General features: G+C 44.7%; 1 pseudogene; it reads left to right on the top strand.

Moving 5' to 3' along the window:
- The first annotated feature begins 4,601 nt into the window (after positions 1 to 4,601).
- On the top strand, positions 4,602 to 6,935 carry LOC147727110 (zinc finger MYM-type protein 1-like; annotated as a pseudogene).
- Positions 6,936 to 21,370: the final 14,435 nt, after the last annotated feature.

Raw genomic sequence — 21,370 nt, 5'->3', positions numbered from 1 at the left:
CTTACATTCCATTACATTATTCCTGCTAGAAGAGGAATTAACCTATACTCTGTTATGGTACCCCCATCTGTTCTAATAATGTGTCTACTTCCTCCTGCTCTTGAATGTTATACATCTTATTTTTCCACATTATCTTCAACTTGGAAGGACATTTCATGTTGAATTGCGCGCCCCTAGACCAAAGTTCATTCATTTTTTACCCCAACAGCCATTGTATCTCTGCTGTTCTTTTACCCATATCAGATCTTATTAAATAAGTAGAATCCCCATACATCAAAGTCCGTTCTTTTAGTGCTCGAGTCAAAACTATCTCCTTAATCGAATAAGTGAGAAAACAGACCAGTATTTTCCTCAGATTTTTTCTTCCTGCCTACAGCCTATAGGGGTCCCTGTGCACTCTCTGGAGCTCTTTCTCCCAATCTATATCTGTTCTTTCCTGTCCTGGAAAAGCTCCCCCAACAACTTGCAAACAAAACCTTTTATATCTGTCCCCTTTGCATTTTCATTGATTCCAAGAAGGTGGATATTATTTAGCCTAGCTTGCAACTCCAGTCTTTCCATATCCTGCTGTAACGCCTTATGATGTAGTTTGAATTTCTCAATCTCTCCGAGATTAGAAGCAGTGGTCTCACCCAAAGCCTTCACCTCCTCCTCTACATTCTCTGTACGCTTGGCAAGTCTGTCAAACTTCTACTCCAGAATTTTTCCTTTATTCTTGATCTCGGTTTGGTTGTTTTCAGAGGTCTCAAATTTAGTAAGAATCTCTCGTCTTAAGTTATTTAAGAGATCTACCAACTGGCCCCCCTGGACTCTCATTAACAGCTCTATGATCATGTACCCATTCAGGACTAACGTGATCATTTGAGATTTCTTGATTTAGATCCTTTTCAATCACTATTGCAGGCTCAGACATATTTTCCTGGATTTCTGCGAGCGGAGTAAATCTATTCTCAAGCGTTAGAGGCAAACCCTGAGACGCAGTAGATACCATGTTCTCCGGTTCGTTTAGGATGCTCTCATTTCTTCCAGTAACCGTTTTTGAGTGTGCCACCTGTTCCATTATTTTATAATATGATCTAAGTGATGGGAGTGGTTTGGGTATTGAGCATAATTCCTTTGAGCTACACTTTTTAATTGAGGCTTTAAGGTAGGCAGGCAGTAACTAACTAAGGCAGGGAAGGAGGCCTGGGAGATGTTCTGGTTATGAAGGCAGTGGGAGACCAGTGATCCGAGGTGCAAGGACAGGTGTGTCCAGCTCTGGTATTAAAGATAGGGGCATAGAATGCGAGGCCCCTAGGACAGGCTAGTCCAGTCTTTATGAACGATGGCTGGAGCTGAAGGTAGAGAGGGCCGGCTGCTTCAGCTCTGGTATCAAAGGTTCAGATTTATTTCTACATGAATCCATTCTTCCGTCCAATAATATTGAGTGTGTTTATTTTGCAGTTACCAGGCCTCGTCGTTATCCACACTCTGTTGCACGTGGCCCTGAGGTCGAAGTGCCTGACTGAACACATCGCTCACTTACTCCCCACCACCTAGCTTGGTTGGTGGTGGTGGTGGTGGTGCGTGCCCTGGTGGTGACGCGGCGCCGGCGTCGCCGGCCTTGAATCTTCCTCATGCAGGTGACAGTGGGTCCCAGGGCCGTCAATCTGGTAGCGCTCGAAAGCGCTACCAATGACGGCCCTGGACATGATTTTAAGGACAGCCCCCGCTCAATGTGACGCACTCAGCATGCGCACCCGCCGTACATGAACTGGCTCTGGCAGTCAGTCACTTAATTACTCGGATCGGGCGGCGGGCCGCGTGGGCAGGGCAGGGCTACAGGCAGGAGTCGGACGACGTTGTCGCGGGGCCCCGTCCTCCTCAACGGTGTGTTGAGTCTACATTAAAGTAAGAGACCTGCTTCAGTTCAATCGATCGTATTATATATTATTATAAACTTATAAACTTAAGTTAAAATGTCTAAAGATCTATCCTGAGAAGAACAATGTGTAAATCTCCAGCATGCATCGAGCAGCTCAGACGGGATGTGGTTTTATGGGGCACCGGGCCTTTCCTCCTTTGATGGTAGCTAGTTCCTAAATCAAAATCGTACAATATAGTCTGCTGGCTCTATCAACCCTTTGGGAGTTTTGCATTCTACTTTCTCATGTTTACTGAAAATCGGCAAATGCCTAGTCTTAGTAAGGCCTAAACACCAGCTATATCATTTGTAATGTCTAAGGCATGAGAAAGTTGGCATTAGACTAAAGAGTACAAATCTTCTGTATAGTGAGGCAAGACAAATTCTACAAAGGAATGACCTGCCAACATATGCAAGGCTACACCTTACTCCACTGTTCTACAAAGTATCTGATTTTTGTCCATTAGCTCAAAATGGAGGAAGGCAATTTTACATTATTCATCATTGAGAGTCAAGGGCCGTCAGCTCCAACAATCCAAGGAGGACTAGAATCAACTGATACTATAATGGTTTGCTTTACAAAGCAAACATCGATGCAATTAGAACTCATTAAGGTGACATGAAGCACTATTTTTAGCACTAATTATATGAATATCGCATAGCTGGAAGTTGCCATAATAGCCAGGGAAAGTGACATGAAATATAGCATATAGCCACTGAAGGTGACATGAAGCAATATTTTTAGCCATAATTATATGAATACCCTAATTATATGAATATATCATAGCCGGAAGATGACATAATAGCCACGGAAGGTGACATGGTTAAATCAATTTCTGCAATGATTAAAACAAAATAAAAACGGATGAGAGGGTACATCAATAGAACTACTGTGATATACAAAAATTATAGGTTTGATGACAGGCCTTTTCCAGGAAAGTAACTATAGGTTGGTACACATTCATGCAAATCCGACCCGCAGAGCTGAACATTCCACTGTTTCTGTACTAGGGAGCACCAGAAATAAAGTCCAATTAGGTATTGTAAAGATCAGTGAAGTTTCCCCCTTCTTTTTCCTTTCGCTGGGCACTACATTTTCAAAATCTCTCAAAAAAGCCTTTTATGTGACAGAATTGTGATCTGAACCCCTTTCATTTTCTCGTAACCACTTTCTGATGTTTCCACCAAAGGAAGTATATTGCAATGGATGGTTATTTGACAGGGTATGATGTGTTTTTTAATTCTGATAACTACAGTGAAAGGTACAAATACAATTTGTATGGTGTGAGGTGTGTTTTTCTACAGTAAGATGTGGTACATTATGAATAGGGCTTCCAGTTTTATGGTATTTATTTTTTGGGGCATTTAAGTCTGTATTTATCCACATTTATTTGTGGCCAATTTTATCTGTATTTATCCATATTTATTTATGGTTTTGTGGAAAAATGAAGCTGAAATTAGTATATTTCCACATTTATTTAACCAGTAAATATTCTGTCATAATTGAATGCCTTTCATGTTTCAATGGTGTAAACACTGGCTGCAAAAGATAAATCAATGCACTTAAAAGGAAATATGCTATTTTAAAAATGAACCTTGTGCATATCTACTTCCGTTAAAGGCTCTTTACTAAAATTCCTTTCTTTATTAGCCCCATAACCTATCAATCCACAGGCCTGGCAGCCATGGCAGACAGTATTTAGAGTTACTCTAAAAGCAACCCAATTTCCGTTTTTATCCACATATAAAAATAAATACAGACAAGAAAAGAAATGTTTTCTGTCTGTATTTATCTGTCAAAATCAGTAAAAACGGAAAACAGGAAGCCTTAATTATGAACAAGATGAGTCACCAAGGGACGTGTTCCTAGTCAGATTCCTCCTGTAGTGTTACTTTTTTCTTCACCTCCTTTTCATGTGAGGTCTTCTCTCACTTTGTCTGCCTTAGAATGAGTTGAAGTGTGGTGGTGGTGTCTGATCATGATCCTGTGACTTTATGGTGCTTATGCCATTCGATCACCTATTGCGCAATGATTATTAAACGGAAGGTGTCTCTATTTTGTAGGTCTTGCCCTACTTGATTTGTGCCCTTCCATTCCAATGTGTGTTTTTTTTGGCACTTTTGCTATTTGTATTTCCTTTGCCCTTAATAAATTTTGCGAAAAAATATTCGTGTTTACTGTCTATTTTGTTGTCACTCCCATTGTGGGTTTTTGAAGTGTGCCAATATGATTAAGGTATTAGTGTCTTTTGTGGCCACTGAAAGACAAACTATTCAGGGCTGGGAAAGTATGTCGAAAAGGACCAATCTCACTTAGCTCACACCTGTGCCCTTTTATGACTTATAAGAAGATTAGTCACAGGAAAGCCAAAGATCAGGGCACTAAGCTTGAAAAAAAGGAAATGAGGCCCCACAAAAATATCACACAAAAAGGTTGCAGCACACTTCCAATTACTTTCAATGTGATTATGAGATTTGTCAGCTGAGGTTCATTCCAAATTCTCTATTTCATTTTCTTCAGAGGTGGGTGTAGCTGATAAGTTTTTTGAATACTACCTATGGGGTTGTGTAGTTTAAACAATGGTGCATTCTTGCATTCTTGCAGTAAATATTTACATTGGTTTGTTTCGTTTCTTTCTTTTCCTGTACAACTCATTTTAAATTTTTTCTGCAGGGTCAAGCTTTGTAACAAGGAAAAATGGCAAGCCGTGAACGTGACAATGGACGGAAACATGCCATTGGTGCATTCAAGAGGAAAAGGAAGCGGGAACAGATTGAAGAAGATAAAAGTCAGCTGGAAGCACCACTTAAATTTATGAGAAGGGGGATGCACAATGAGAAGGAAAGTAACCCCAACACAGCAGTCTTCCAGTCCCAAAATCAGGAGCCAGAGAACCCGCAGGACCAGCACCAAGCATCAACTGCCACTAGTGTACTCCTTCAGTATGACAATGAAGTGGCGAGGAGCATCCTGGGTCAAGATCCTAAACACATGACTACTACCACAGCCAGTAGAGTCTCCAGTTTCGAGGAACTTGATCAGGAACATGAGCGCCAAGTTACAGAAGTACTACTATCTCAGTTGCAAGAACAGGAATCAGAGGACCAGCAGCAAGAAAATGCCAGTGACACTTCCAAGTTCCAAGCAGAGGAACAAAAGAACTCTGATGTGCACCAGCAAGTTAATGTCACCATTAATAAGAACCAGTATAGTCAGCGCCTGGACATTGTAAAAGTGGCAGAGACTGGTAGCGAAGAAACTACTAGCAAAACTGCTGAAAAACTTTACCAACACATTGATGATGACCCAGGAAAATGGCCTACTACTCAAGATGATAGAATCCGTTGCTACCTAGTAGAAAGAGGACCTACCCAGGCTGGACGTAATGCATGTGATTTCCCACGTGACTCCCAAAATCGATCCTTCAAACCTACTTATTTCAAAAGGGAAATGAGTAACGGTCAGCAAATCAACCGTCAGTGGCTGGTGTATTCAACATACAAAAATATGTTTTTTTGTTTCTGCTGCAAATTGTTCACCACTTCTTTCACTAACACTCAGCTTGTGAGCAGCGGTTTGTCTGTTTGGCACCATCTTGGTCAGCCTTTACATGATCATGAAAATTCTCCGGAGCACCTAAAAAATATTAGAGCGTGGAAGGAGCTTGAACTTCGAATGCGGAAGGAATGAACTATTGATAAGCAAAACCTTGCTCAAATTCAGCAGGAGAAGATGCATTGGCAACATTTCTTGGAGAGGCTCCTAGCAATTAAACACTACCTAGCAATACATAACTTGGCATTCTGCGGCAGTGTTGACCAGCTGAACCAACCCCAAAATGGCAACTTCCTAGGGCTTGTAGAACTTTTAGGCATATTTGACTCAGTTATGATGGAACATGTTCGCAGAGTTACCACAAAGGAGATTCATACACATTATCTTGGCAAACACATTTAAAATGAATTGATTGAGCTGATGTCTGAGATGATTCTCAAGGACATCCTACAGCGTGTCCGAAGAGCCAAATATTACTCAGTTCTTCTTGACTGTACTCCTGATTTGAGTCATACCGAACAGATGACATTTATTGTGAGATTCGTCAGTTCTACAAATGGATGTGTGACTATTGAGGAACATTTCATTGGACTCATTCCCCTGGAAGAGCAAACTGGACTGGCTCTTACTGATGCATTGTTGCAGAAGCTGAAGGCACTCAAACTACCCCTAGCTGATTGTCGTGGGCAAGGTTATGACAATGGTGCAAATATGCGTGGACAATACAGTGGTGTGCAAGCTCGAATCTTAAAAGAGAACAGACGGGCTTTTTTTACACCGTGCGCCTGTCACAATTGGAACCTGGTCTTTAGAGATGCTGCAGCTTCATCTACATATGCTGCCAACTTCTTTGGTATTACTCAACGACTTTACACATTGTTCTCTGCATCAACAAAAAGGTGGAGTGTATTAACCGGAGCTGGAGTGACCCTTACCCTCAAAAACCTCTCTGCTACTCGGTGGCAATGCCGTCTGGAAAGCGTCAAAGCGGTCCGATTTCAGATGAGTTTAATACTTGAAGCACTTCTGCAGGTGTCTGAAATGGATAAAGATCTGAAAACCAGAAGTGAAGCAACATCACTAGCATCAGCGCTTCAATCATATGAATTCCTCTTATGTTTGATCATATGGTATGATATTTTAATGAGAATCAACATTGTCAGTAAACTGATGCAGAGTGAGAACATGCAGCTTGATGTAGCTGTGAAACACGTTGAGGAACTACTTGCTTTCTTAACAAAGTATCGCCATGAAGGATTTACAGCTGCATTGATATCAGCAAATGAACTTGCAGATGAATTGGAAATTGAAAAAGAATTCAAATATGATCGAGGAATATCTAAGAAAAAGAAAATGTTTGGATATGAGGGAGCTGACATGCCAATCACGGACCCAAAGGAGCAATTTAGGATCAACTTTTTAAATGCTTTGTTGATACAGCAATTGTGTGCATTGACAGACGATTTGAGCAGCTGAAAAATCACCAAAAGCAATTTGGCTTTCTTTATAATATTTCCAGCTTAAAAGACATGAACAGTAGAGACCTACAAAAACACTGCAATGATCTACATCATGTTCTGTCAGACACCTCAGCTGATGGTGATATATCTTCTGACATAGATGGGATTCAACTGTTTCAGGAGATTTCCTTTCTTGCTCAAGTCCTTCCTGAAAAACATAACTTGATAGACGCTCTTCAGTATATTTATTTTAACAGATTGGAGGACATCTATCCAAACTGTGTTGTTGCCCTAAGAATTCTGCTTACTATTCCAATCATAGTAGCATCTGTGGAACGCAGTTTCTCACGCCTCAAATTGATAAAGACTTTTTTACGCTTAACGATGTCTCAGGAACGACTATCAGGATTGGCCCTTCTTTCAATTGAAGGAGATATTGCAGCAACATTGGACTACAGCGAAATGATTGATGCCTTTAGCAGAAGAAAGGCTAGGAAGATCGCATTTTAGCATGTAGTGCTAAACACACAACAGATATTGATTTGTCACAACAAATTTACTTATTAAATATTGCCCTGTCAGAATTAACTCATTATGCTCTTTACTTTGTTATTTTTCAGAGTTCAACTTAATGTATCCTGTTTTCTTCCTCCGTCAGATTCGGCTGTGAAATGTATACTGCTGTTTTCTTGACCCTCTGGTTCCTTTGGAATTTGGGGGCATGTCCAACTAATCATTCAAGCAGACGGCAAGTGTTACACTCATGAATATTTGCTCACCTGTTTTTCATTCCCTCTACTTTTTGTCCATGTTACTGATAACCACATTAGTTTGCTTCACTGATGCCAAATAACTAAAATCAAAAGTCCTGCGAAGTCACTTTCTGTGATGTCACTTGGAGGGGCCTCACATCTTCCTTTTCGCCTGGGGCCTCAGAAGGCCTAGGACCAGCACTGTGACTTCATCGAGCATTCTTTCCACTAAGTACAGCACTACCTTCTTGCTAAATTAACATCATGTAAAGGACAGAATCCACATAGGACATGCTAAAACTAACTAATGCAAGAATATGAGATAAAGAACTCTATGGTGTTTTTCTGGGGCACTTCTCCATAATTATATTTAATGTCAACCAATCTTTCAGCCATCAAGCATTACTTTTTTTCAACATGACTTCTCCCACTGCTTAGATCATGCCTCCCCCTCCCCTTACTTTTGAACAGTTTCCAACTTTAAGCTGTAACCATCGTTTTGTATGGGTGTTCTGCCTTTGGTCGAAATTATCATGATGTTTCCTTTTTTTTACTGTGTTTGTTAAGTTTTCTCGTGTTTTGAAAATACTTGGCTGTATTACTTACTACACAAGGGAGCATGCTGTACTCTTTTAGTGCAAAACAGGCTGTGATAATATGTAGGGAATAAACCTAGGAAGCAGGAACATCGGATGCTACCTTTGCCATCAGGGCAACAAAAAAAAGTAGTATGGTCTTTTCTGTGACCTTTTCATCAATTAACAGCTGCTACAGTCACTTTACCTTCCCGTCTACTGAACAGTTAAATTGCATGTGCTATTAACGACATACATTTCGATACTCTTTTTGCATGTGCTTATTTAAACTAAGCATAACAAATATGCTAATAGTCAGTGTTGGCTATCATTGTAGGACAGGATTAAAGAATTAGTTAAAGTATTGAGCCTCTCTTTAATGTTCTTTATTCAGTATGACGCTGCAGGCTCTAGACACGTATGTATGTTCGAAGGATTTAGAGGATATTTTTATCTTTAGGCAGCAGCATATCATTTATTATTACTAATCTAGTTGAGTTGTCTGTCCAAAAACAAGAATGCATGTCCAAGAAAACAATATTTGGTTTTCATATCCCCTCTTCCTGCTCTTCCTGTTGGCTAAATATTTGTGAATAATATTCTTATAGCTTTTCCTGAGCTATATTCCTAATAACATTTGTTTTCTAAAGGCACCAGCAGACGTGTTTACTTTTGTTTTCACAGACAATTTAAAGAGCATTTTCCAGGACTTAATAGAATGAATGTGGATTTGAAGCTTTTAAAGGAACACAGCCTGCACCTGCCAATTCTTTTTATTATTGCTGCGAAATTTCGAAGCTGTAAAAGGGTATTTCAAGGACTGCGTGTTCTAACAAAAATAAATGACATTTTAAATGACTTGAAAAAAAACTGCGATTTTCCTGACAATGTTTACAATTGCTTATTAGTCAGTAAAGACGAAACTATATGAACCCTTCAATTTGTTCCTCTTGTCTTTGTACTGACAGTTACTTTGTCTGTTGTACAGAAGTATTTGACATTTGCGAAGCCAGCCCAGCTGAACTATATATCTCAGTTCTTGTTTTCATAGCGAATAAACAGTGCACACGTTGCAAACCCTTATGAAATGCAGGTGGTAAGATGTGGCCGTGCTCCGTGAGACTCGCACAGTAATGAACAAACTCTCCGTTGACTTGTGTGCTACTTCGATGTTTGTCAATGTATGGAATGGTTTTGGCCTGCGAGGGAAGGTGCAAGCTGCCATTTTCTGGAACCGTGTACTTTGCATTTGCAGGCTGTGGGTACTTGAAGCAGGACAAGTTGATTCCCTTGACTGCACCATTTTAACGCCTGTCTCTTTAGGGAAAGCAAATACTAAAATGACTGCCGGTCAATTGCCCATGAAAGGAAATGTCATGTATTCAGGGGCACAGCCGATTCCCACCTCACTCATATTAAAGAAGTGGGCAGTGTACCCCTAAATTTGCAAAACTCCTTTGGACGGCACAGTACTAGTTGTAAAGTCGGGCGCTAGGCCCGCATACTGGAGAAAGGACAGGGACGCAGACACAGTGAGGTACTCGGTGGAACTGACCTTGAGCACGTGAGGCCCGGCCACTTTTATTGCCGCACCGTCACCTGACCAGTGACGTCTGTGGTGGGTGGATGCACAGTGTAAAGCAACACTAAGAACAACTCGACTGTGTCCAGCAGGACACTACTTCCCTCCCAAAATGTATTGAAAGGAAAACGAATGTCCAACCTGCAAGAAAATAACACAACAAAATTTACAGCTCCAACGAAGTCTCTTCAGGCAATCGGCTTGGAGATGTTACAGTTCTGGACCACAAGGTCAGTCAGATGAGATTCACCTCAGCGGTGTAGTTCAGATCATCCTGGTCTCGCTGCGTTGGCTTTTATGTACAGTGTTCAACACTCGAGGTATCTGGAGCAGAGTAGGAGTGACCCTTGAGGGGTCTCGCAGGTGTTCCGAGTCCGGTGGATGACAATGCTTGTTGGTTGTTGGAGACGACTGCGGAACGAGAGGTCTTTCCTTGGATTCACTGATCTTGATGCTTTCACACCTCCTGCCGGCCAAGTACCTTCCGACTTGCTTTCTTGCCGGACTCCTCTCTCACGGGAGCCTCGAAGACTGGCCTCTCCTGCGTGGACTCCTCTCTCACTGGAGTCTCTAGGAGAACCCTCTTGCTGGGCGTGATGGGACTGGGTGAACCGAGCGGGGCTTCGCACGAGCCGCGCAAAGGTGTCGCTGAGGAACTGCCAACGGACTCACCGCCTAGTCTCTCATGTTGCCGCAGGGATTTTGGTGTTGTCAGCCTGGACGGTCTCGCCGTTAGGACTTCGGTTCAGTGCCTTCTTCAGACTGTTTCTCTGTGACAGGTGTTCACCTGGGGCTTCCGTGCTTCCCGTTGCCTGTCGTGGAGCTGCCACTGCTGCACCTCTCCAATACAAATTCCTTTGTCACAGGAATTCCGCCGAGGCCCTTGTCCCCTGGACTGCCACGTGACCGTGTGGGCTGTGCGGGTCGCTGTGGAACTTCGGACAGGGCCACAGTCGAGTCTAGTGTAGTCCCCAAGGATGGATTGTCTAATGCACAGGTATGCTCTGCTTCGGCAGGCTTCGGGTTCACGGGGCGCACAGACGGTTCTTGGGTGGTCAGCTCCTCAAATGCAGGTTGTCTGGATTGTTGGGATCCACACGGATGGTGTGATGCTCCTTTGACATCTTCGATGTTCCTGAATGCTGAACGTGGTTCTTTATCTTCCTTCGTGGAGTTATGTTGTGTTACTCCTTCTTTCTCTTCGTGCTCTTTCTCGAAGCGGTCCAGTCTTCTCTCTTGCTTGCTCACTCTAACCAGGCTTCTCCATGTAGCGGGCCCTCTACATGTTTTCCCCCTGGTCTTGTCCATGTGGTGGGACACTGTCTTCACTTGGCTTGGTGACTAGACCTGTCGTCGTATCTTCCTTTTACTTGATCACTTCTTCTGATTTGATCAGGAAACCCTTCCTTGGTCATTCTCGTCATGACTCTGCATCCTTGTCGGGTTTCTTTGGCTCTACGGTTCCTTCTTTAGTTGTTCGTCTGCAATTCTCTGGCGAATTGGCTTCTTGTCTTCTTCCCTTTCTTTGTGGCGTCGCGCCCTTCTTCTCCATGTTCCTTTTTCGCGACGTGGTCTGGTCATCTTGCTGTCTTTGTCTTCCTGACCAGTCTTCCCAGCCAGCGTGCACTTTGCCTGTTTCCCTCTGGTCTGGTCATGGTTCTCGGACAATGTCTTCTTTTCTTCGGTGACTGGACCGGTCGTCGCAATCTTCTCTGTTGCTTCTTCTTTTGGCGACCAGACTGGGTGGTCGGCTTTACCTCCTTCTTTGCGACCAGACTGGTTGGTCAGCTTCGCCTTTTCTTTTGCCACCCGACTGGGTGGTCGGCTTCACTTTCTTCTTTGCGTCCAGACTGGGAGGTCGGCTTTACCTTCTGCATGAGTCTTCATGCTTTGCTGTCTTCTGTGTGATTGCTATTCACACCATTGCGGCATTTTAGCGTTGGCGCGCTTCATCTGCGCTCTTACCGGGCTTCTCTGGCTGTGGAGGGTTACGCCACCGCTCCTTGGACCTTCTCTTGGGCATGCCGTCATACGTGCTGATGATGGCGCTCTGGTTGCTGTGAGACGTCGCTGCCTTACTCTGGCATCTTTGAGCTCCGTCCTGTGGCGTTGGCGTGTCGCTGTGCAGCGTCATTCTGGCTGTTTAGTGACCTTGCATCACTCTATCACTGACTGTCCGTGTGCGCAGAGGTCTGGCGCTCCTGGCACGTTCCGGTGCAGTGCTGTGCTGTCCTGGTGTGTGGGTGTTGAGTTTTTGCACTCCCGGCGCGTCCCAGCGCTCTCATTCGTTAGAGTCTCTCTGTGTGCTCAAAGGTCTGTGCTTCCGTACGTCACTGTGCAGTGATCATTGTGGTTACACTCCTCGGCTTGCGTTACTGCAAGCTTGCTTTAGAATGCATTCTTCGATTGGTTTGTACAAGGCTTGTTATTTTCTTTGGATGCAGTACCACCCGGTGTCCACTAGATGGTAGAATAGGATTAGGCTGTACTTCAGCAGCAGCCTCCTTTGCCACTTGACTTTCTTCCTGATGGGTTTCTTTTATTCTTGCAGGACCTGCTCCTCGTGGGCTATGCAGAAGGGGGGGGGGGCTGGAGCCACTGCTGACCCCAGACATCAGGAGCAGGATGACAGCTCTATTAAGGTAAGTTTCATCTTTCCCTTCTGTTAAACTTGGGGTCAGTAGGCAGCTTGCATTGCTGCATTTGTAGTTATTCTCCAGTGTTAGCGGCGCTGGCCGCTTGTAGGCTTTGCCATTCTTCTGTTGGGGACCCAGGAGGTGGGGGCACCTTGCTTTTCATTGCGGCGGTCAAAATATGCAATTTCTTCTCCCTCCCTGCCCACCAGACTCACACAGTCCTCGCGCGGGCAGGGGGTGGGGGGGCTGTGGGCCATGTTCCGACGTGCGGGGTAGGCACCTGCTGGTTCCTTCATATCTCGGCAGCATTGGTTGTCAGTTCCTCCGCTCCTTGCCTGCGGCAGCTTCTCCTGCTTCTCGCGCGGGCAGGGGGGCTAGGGCATAACTTCACCATGCGGGTTAGGCAACCGCCACACACTCCTTCTCCGGGCAGCGTTGGTGGTCTCTTTTCCCGCTCCCTGCCCGCGGCAGCCTCACTCGCTCCGCTCGTGGGCAGGAGGGAGCTGGGGCCATGTGTAGCCGTGTGGGGCTGGCACCCACCGGCTATTCCTTGTTGAGGCGTTCAATGCGGGTGGGCCCCTCTTTCAGTGTTTGGCGCCCGGTAGCTCTCCGCACGCTGCAGGCGCTCCCCTTTGAAGTTCATTCACCCCACCTCCGCAGCCTCACATCACACATGCTGAGGACAGGGGACGCTACAGGCGGGTGGGCTCCGCTGGCCTTGCTTCATTGTGTAATGTTTATTGTCGGCCGCATTGCACTTGGCAGGGCGCCATGGCCACGCGGGTGGGCTCCGCTAGATATACAGTCATAAGGGGATCGCTCCTGGCTTGCGCGGCCCCTCAGGCATTTCCCAGCGCCCGGGCTCACCTCCGGCCTACGGGCCGTTTCATCAGCGCGGGTAGGCTCGTGCTGGCCTTATTACGCTTGGGGCCGCTTCTTGCACATCGGCTCACCTATCTCCTTCAGGCCAGTTCAACCACGCGGGTGGGCTCCGCATTGGTCACTTCATGTTGGGGGAACTCTGATGCGGCCAATGCGCGTGGGCTCCGGTAGGTCCGCTCTTCTACTGCAGGCGCTTCTCTGTCCGAGTAGCCGCAGAGTGGTCGAGAGGTGCGGGGTAGGCTCCCGGACCCCTCCTCATTTGCATGCAGGCCCGGGGCTCAACACACGCCCCTCAGGCCTCTCGGCGGCCGGCGCTGATCACGGGGCGGGGTTTGCTCTTGATGCAGGCAGCTCCCTCCCCCTTTTCCACTGTGTTTTCTTTCAGCTGTGGCATGCATGGGCACAGCTTCCCTCGTCGCCAGTGTAAAGTTGGGCGCTCAGCCAGCATGCTGGAGAAAGGACAGGGACGCAGACACAGTGAGGTACTGGGTGGAACTGGCCTTGAGCACGTGCGCTCGGCCACTTTTATTGCAGCAGCGTCACCTGACCAGTGACATCTGTGGTGGGTGGGTGCACAGTGTAAAGCAACACTAAGAACTACTAAACTGTGTCCAGCAGGACACTACATCAGTGAATCCCTTGCTGCATAACAGCTGAGGCTATAATAGTGCAATGCAGGGCATTTCTGTCAGAGTTACTTTCTGATACCTCCTCCATGACTGACACAAGTAGATTTATAAACTAGCGGCGTTTCGCACGCAGTAGTGATGCAATACGCAGAAAGAAAACCAATCAAAAAGAAAACAACACCTCTTTGCAGGTATTTTACAGAAATAAAAAAAGAACACAAATCTGTTGTGTGTTGACAGACGAAATCAGAATTACAGGAGAGATTAACAAAAATGTAGCATCATATCTGTGAGGGGCATTTCACATTTGAAGATGCATGAGTACATTGCTCTGCATGATGTCCTTGATTTGCAAAAAGGAAAGCTATGCAGCAAGACTAGGCTGGCAAAGCAGGCTCTGTGCTGCCTTTCCTAGAAAATGTCTAAAGTAATATCAGTTTTTTTCTAAACAAGGAATGAAAGAGAGAGGAGGGTACCAAGGGGCTTGTTCGTCTCGCCAGAATCATATGAATAAACAATAAGAACGAGCTAAATGTGGTTACCATTGACCCACATAACATACGTCACAGAAGTTGCCTCCCTATAGAAAACCCATTAGGTTTTATGAAGAATCCTCACCCACCAACCTAGTTGGTGGCATGCTTTATCATTGGGTTTCCACCCAGGGGGCCAAGTGCCTCCTAGGTGTGCTTGGACGCCTGTTTACATCGCAGCAGGTTCTTTTCAGGTGGATAGGTGACTATTGTGTGGGTGATAAATAAACAAGAGGGCAAATGACCTCACACATCCCACTTCACCTCTTTGGGATGCGTGAGGTAATTTCCCCTCTTTTCACAACAGTTGTGTGGCTATGGAGCCACAGGGGGTTTCAACCAAATTGGGCTTAGTTTTTTAATTAGTACATTCTACCCTCCTGGGGCTGAATATTCTAATAGCCATATAGCCCGCTGTGGTTGCTTATACCGGCCACTAAAGGTCTGCTCATTTGTTAAATACCCTTATCTCCTGCTTGGGTTTTTTAATGCCAGAAGCAGGCCTTTAACAGCTGGTATAGCCCACTACAGTGGGTTATAAGGCTATACGACAACAGGAGCCATGCATAAACCAGTTTGATTTTCATTGGCTCTCTTGTCCCACATGAAAAGAGAGGGAGGGCCTACTAGTGTAGACATGTTTCTTTTCAGTCTTCTGGGTGGGTCATTTAGGGCATTGCAAACATGGCTTTCAAAGATTATGCTCCTATGTGCAGGGGACTTTTTTTTATGTCTTCTGCTGCTGGCCTACTGAGGCAAGAGTCGTCTCAAGATCATTGGTCTCCTACAGTGCAAGTGCACTCATGTTCTGCCATGATTTCAGATGGAGTTGGAGATAATAGGTCTTAGAAAACTCAGGCAGCATGAAGTGAGGGCACACCATAGGCTCAAATCGGGCAAAAACCTGACTAAAGACTAGTTTGTCCACTGCCTATCAGAGGGCACAGGAAGCTGGTCTGGACCCACAAAATGATTTTGTTTCCTACAAATATGTCTCCTTTAGGTTTTTGAGCCCCTTGCGGGGCATATTACCAACAACTAGCGATAATTATCGCTAGGTTGGCTTAGAGGCAATAATTTTATCGCCGTGTAGCGTCGATTTTTATCGCTTAGGAGCCTTGATATTATCAAGGTTTATCTCCTAAGCGATAAAAATCGGACAAAATGCATGAATATCGCTGAAAAGTCCGCGATATTCATGCATTACCGAGCAAATGCTCTTAGCCATGTTATCCACCTCCCATTGGATAACATGGCTAAGAATTGCTCAGGGCAGGTGTTAGCCTTTGGAGATATTCACGCTTAGCGCGAATATCTCCAAAAGTTGATAATAGGAGATAGCGATATTAGCGACTGTTTCCAGTCGCTAACATCTTGGCACGCCCACTTTGCATGTCATTAGTGATAAATATCACTGACATGCAAAGCGTGGCCCAAGATGGTCGCTATCTCCTACTAGCTGTCGCTAACTGGTGTTAGCGACACCTAGGTAATAGGGAGATCATTTTATCTCCGCTTTCTTGGCTTTGAAAGCCAAAAAAGCGGAGATAAACCCCCTTGATAATATGCCTTTGCATTTTTAGAACTTGAACTGATAATTTTCCCATTCTGTCAGCTACATTTGATAAAATAAAGGACTTCCTTTCAGAAGTTAAAATTCTTCTATGCCTTGAACAAGCATCAATACTGATCTAGTGGATGGGAGAGGGAAAGAGAAGAAAAATGGTGTAGTTACACATTTATATTTCTGGTAAAAATACTATTGTTGATAAGTCTTGATAAAATTTGAGGTGGACGTTTCTATTATTGCATGATTATTCCTGCTGTTGAGAAGTTACAGTGGGGCTCTCGTAAGTCTTATAGGTATGCATTTGTTGGATTTGCTGATTTGTCTCCTTCCATTGCTCTCTCTCAGCCTGCCACTGTGTTATAATTGTGTAACAGGACAGTAGGTAATAAAGCCACCCAAGTTCACTTTGCATGGCCCTGAGTGGCATCACAAATCTTGAGTAAAGCACCACAACAAAAATCGCTGAGTTCCCTTACTCTGAACTAGGGAGGCGTTCCTTTGGCTTTGCATGGGTTTTTCCCATGCAACTGCCATGGTTTTTTATGCATTCCCAGATTTACCAGAACTGGTAAACCTGGGAATGCTCCCTGGGCCGGCTTTAGAGTTAGAAGCACCTAGTGCAACATTCTTTTTTGCACTCTGCCCCCCAATGACCTCCTTCTACACAGGTTACCTTAACACCACCTTCCAACATTGCCACTCATCTCTCCAAAGCCCCTCTCTCACATGCAATTCTTTTCTTTTTACGTGCTACTCATACCAACTCTAGGGCATAAAAGCACATTACATCACACACACATTATATAGAGGCAATGAATCTTGTCTGTGAAAATCATTCTATAGGAAATGTGACAGAAAACACTGAGGATTTCCGCTCTGTGATCTGATTGTACACGTTCATTGCAGCAGAGCAGCCATATTAACCCTCTGTGCTACTTTATGATGAGTCAAAACTGCCACTAGACAAATATTTGATTAATTCAGTAGAAACATTAATCAACTGTGTTATCTTGGCAGTTTTATTGTTGCTTGAAAACTGCTGGACATGCAAGGAAACAGCAGGTGCTTTTGAAAACAAAACTCATTTCTGAGCACAGTGCCTCTTCCAAGGTCAGTGCTGGTGTGACTTCACTGGTCACACCACACTAAAGCTGGCCCTAAATGTGCCTAAAGGATACGCCTTCCCAGGACAGGCGTAAGGAGGAGAAATCGCTTTAATTTTCCTCATTACTTTTTCTTTCTAGTTGTGCTGCATTCTGAAGCACACATAGATAGAGGAATATGCCACTCAGGATTGTTTTTGTGCAGGAAGGTGCCCCTTGCTGCACAAATGCAATCCTGCATGCAACGGAGGCAACCTTGCATCATGGTGCAAGGATGCCTGCTTTGGTGCTAGGCAGTCAAAACGGCACCAGTGCAGGGTAAAAGGGCAAGAATGCGCCATATTCTTTTAAATACGGCACATTCCTGCCCTTTCTCTTTTATGATGCTCACTGCAGAAAGGTGACTAACTGTGCTGCACTTCTTGACAATGTCATAAATACAACCCTGAGTGTAATTTATGGAATAGATTACTGTTCAAATTACCCAGGTTGCAGCGAGATCTAGCAGCACTAAAAGTAATAGTGAGCTATATTTTAGATTTAAGTAGCGGTCCACAAAGCTTATCACCTTATGGTTTGCCTGATGGAAGCCTGACCAGTCAATTGATGCACTACCCTGACCCGTAGAAATGTCTAGTCTGAGTAGCCTGGTAGTTTTAGTTGATCAGTTGAGGAGGAGGGCTAATTCCTAAGAAACTAATTACCCATATAGAATATAGAATCTGAAAGTGGACAGATGTAAGTAAGCTGATGTATCTAGTAGAGGATGTAGGAGCCTACCTATTGGTTTGATTGGAAACAGGAGTAGCTAGGTGTGGGACTTGGCCCTTTTTGGCTAAAGTTCCCTAAACGTTTTGCTTTTCCTCTAGACCTTTTTTCTGACGTGTTGCCAACTTAGATGCTTTGGACACTTTGCCCACAGTGTCAAAGTGCAAGTGCTCCCTGTGTAGACTGTAATGGAGATTGGCTGTCCATTATTGGCATGTTTGCTTTACTAGTAAAGCCCCTAGTAAAGTACACTATATGTGCAAGGGCTAGTAATGCTAATGCTACTGGTGGGCCTGCAGCACTTATTGTGCCACCCACTCAAGTAGCCTTAAGAAGGGAACGCAGGCCTGCCATTGCAGGGCCTGTGCACAGTTTCCTAAACTACCATGTTCCAATGGTAAGTGCACGCACTTACCAGACCCTGCTCTTCCCTTTCCATACACATCAGGTACCCCTACAGTGGCTCTAGAGTACCCCCTGGACAGGGTGTAGTTAATGTGAATGGTGGGACAGGTACAAAGGTGTGTACCATGTCCTGGCAGTGAATCTCTCCATTTTGTTTTCACTGTTGAAAGGCCATCGTGCCCATTAGAATTGAACGGAAAGGCTGTGTAAAGTGTTTGCCAGCCTATCTTGCCAAAGGCTTAAGATGGAAAGGTGAAGTTTAGTATGCCTGAACTCACCCTGCAATAACACAACTGTATATAAAGATGGCTATTGTAGTATGTGTTTGTAAGTCACTCTTTCAGAAGTGGCTGGGTTCTAAACATTTCTGTGTGTCTCTGCCTGGTTGTGGACTGACTGGCTGGATTTGAAAGCGATAGGATCTGGGCAATGTCTTGACCCAGGGGAGGAGGTGAGACAACACAGGCTGACCTGCATCTGGAGTGTGTAGGGGGAGGAGTAGGCCTAGAGGCGAAGAGGCCTGGGCTGGTGCTATAAAACAATTGTCCCATCTCCTGCTGAGTGATTGAGAATCCAGACCCCCACTAACCAAACGAAGAAAGTGTCACTAGTAGGGAGGCACCCAGAAATTGTTTGAGCATGGGTCAATGCCCCCTGTAACACAAAGACTTCAAAGCCATTAAGGGGTATAACTATGCGAGCTGAAGCCCCTGAACTTTGGAGAATGGTTGTATCAAGGAGCTACTTCATGGATCAAGAGGAACCTTTGCCAAGGAAGAAGCAACTGAAGAGACTGTTGGATAGGACTGCTCGTGTTGTGTGATCTGGGGCTGGCCTGCAGTTTGCTGTTTCAACTAAGGAAAGGCTGTAGGGACTTTGCTGTGTGCTGTGTCCCCCTTATTGAAGGACTTTGCCGTGTGCTGTGTCCTGAAGTAACTAGCCCCAAGGGCCCGAGGTGAGCTGGCTCCCTGTTTAGAAGCATAGGAACACAAAAGTTTCCAGAGAAGAGTCTCAGATACGCTGTAGGTGCGTGTGCTCTGTCTAGCTTGAGCAGTAGGTAGCGGCTTGTGGAGGGAGTTCCGTGGGGAAGTGAGGCGGGGTGGGGAGGATCAGAGTGGGGGGTAGTAAACACTGGAATATGAATGAACGGAGGTAAGTAAACATTTAGATAAATAAAATGAATTTCATTGGGTGCGCTGCGTTGCTGTGTGCGTGTACCTTCCACTGCCTGAGACCTGTGAAAGAGGTGCACTGTGATCGAGGGCACCAGAAGATAAAGTGTGTTTCAGCAATGCTGTGTGCGTGTATCTTCTACCGGCTACGTGCATGCGCCATGGGTAGCCTGAGAACCTCGTGAGGAGTTGTCTGGTTATCGTTCACTCAGAGTTCCTGTGAGTCTCACTGACTCTTAGTGCGGGTGTAGTGTGCAGCCTGGGATCTTCCCATTGCCCAGAAATTCAGAGATATTGTACCGGAGGGCCAAGTCTCTGGTTGAGGAGAGGAGAGTGGGTTTGTGCCCCCAAGGAAACGTTTGTCAACTCCTGAGGTGGGGCGCAGGCTCGGAGGGAGAGGCTCTCGGCCTCTCGCTCTGTTCTGCAGCACGAGCCTGAGTAACTTAAGTATTGCATTACTTCTGCATACCGGAGTATCTGATGATTGTTAACGCATTGCTTTATTCCTGCACAATGGACTGCCTGTTTTGTCGTATTGCTCATTGCACTAGGTTTGCATAATGAACTGCCTGAAGGATGTGTTACGCCTTTTCTTAGTCCTGCATCCCGATCTGCCGGATCGTCGTATTACACATTGCATTAGTGTTGCATACCGAACTGCTGGATATATGTGTTCCGCATTGCATTAGTTTTGCATAACAAACTGCCTGATAACTGTATTACACATTGCATTGCTTTTTCCTAACAGAGTACCTGAAAGGGGACCGTACACATTGTATTACGGGACATAGCAGTTTACCACGTTATTGCTTTACACATTGCATTAAAGTGACAGTACAAATCGCCAAATACCCGTATTATGATCTGCATTATTCTAATATTGTGAAGTATCTCATCCTTGCATAACAAACTGCATATTACGACATTAGGATTATGTAGGATTGTTTAGTTTAGCTCAATAATAATAACCCAGGGCGAGTATTACCCAGACGCATATGTTGGTTTAGTATTGTGTGGTCTCATTGTATAACTTTTTATAAACATATACTTGTTTTTCTATGAAACTCGTGTGGAGTCTATTTGTGGTGTCATCATTGGATTACTGTGAGCGTAATTGCAAATACTTCACACATTGGCCTTGAAGATGAGCCTGGCTGCTTGTGCCAAGCTACCAAGGGGGTGGTGCGGGTACTATCTCTAGAGGCTGCCTGTCTTTTCCCTAATTTTGGTGCTCGCAGGTCACTGTTTGGCATACGGTACCTACCTCAGCCAACCAGGGATCCTAGAAATTCTAACTCTAGGTGTTTGTGGATGGCATCTCACAATTTCGAGATAAGGTGCATGTGCCCAGGTATTCAATACTTGTAAAGCTTACTTATTTTATAAGAAATGTAAAGGGACGATATTCAGTTGTACAAGAAGATTCATTTTGGTTGGATTAACTGCATACATTCCTATATTCCGGGGACATTTGAAGGTCCAACCTTATAAAAGATGATCTTCGTAAATATGTGCTTGATACTTATTTATTTAATATGAAGTAGCATTTATCCTCACTATTACCAACATATATCCAGATACCTGGTGACACACCTTTTGGTCCTTGTAAATGGGAAGACTCTGACAGGCACACAACAAACCCAAATTTAACACTGCAGGGTATTCCCTCTGTGCATAATCGTGTGCTGGTAAATGTGGTAGGTGGTATTATGAAAGACAGAGAACAGTCAACTGGTTGATATTAGATTAGTTCATACCAGAAAAGGAGATCCCATCCAACTGCTCCAAAAGACCCCAGCTTCATCTCTCACCACATTCCAACTCAGACCATTATATATGACCTT

The sequence above is a fragment of the Lissotriton vulgaris genome, chromosome 3_1 (genome assembly GCF_964263255.1).
Source record: "Lissotriton vulgaris chromosome 3_1, aLisVul1.2, whole genome shotgun sequence".
Lineage (NCBI taxonomy): Eukaryota > Metazoa > Chordata > Amphibia > Caudata > Salamandridae > Lissotriton > Lissotriton vulgaris.
This window is presented reverse-complemented; position numbering and strand designations above follow the sequence as displayed.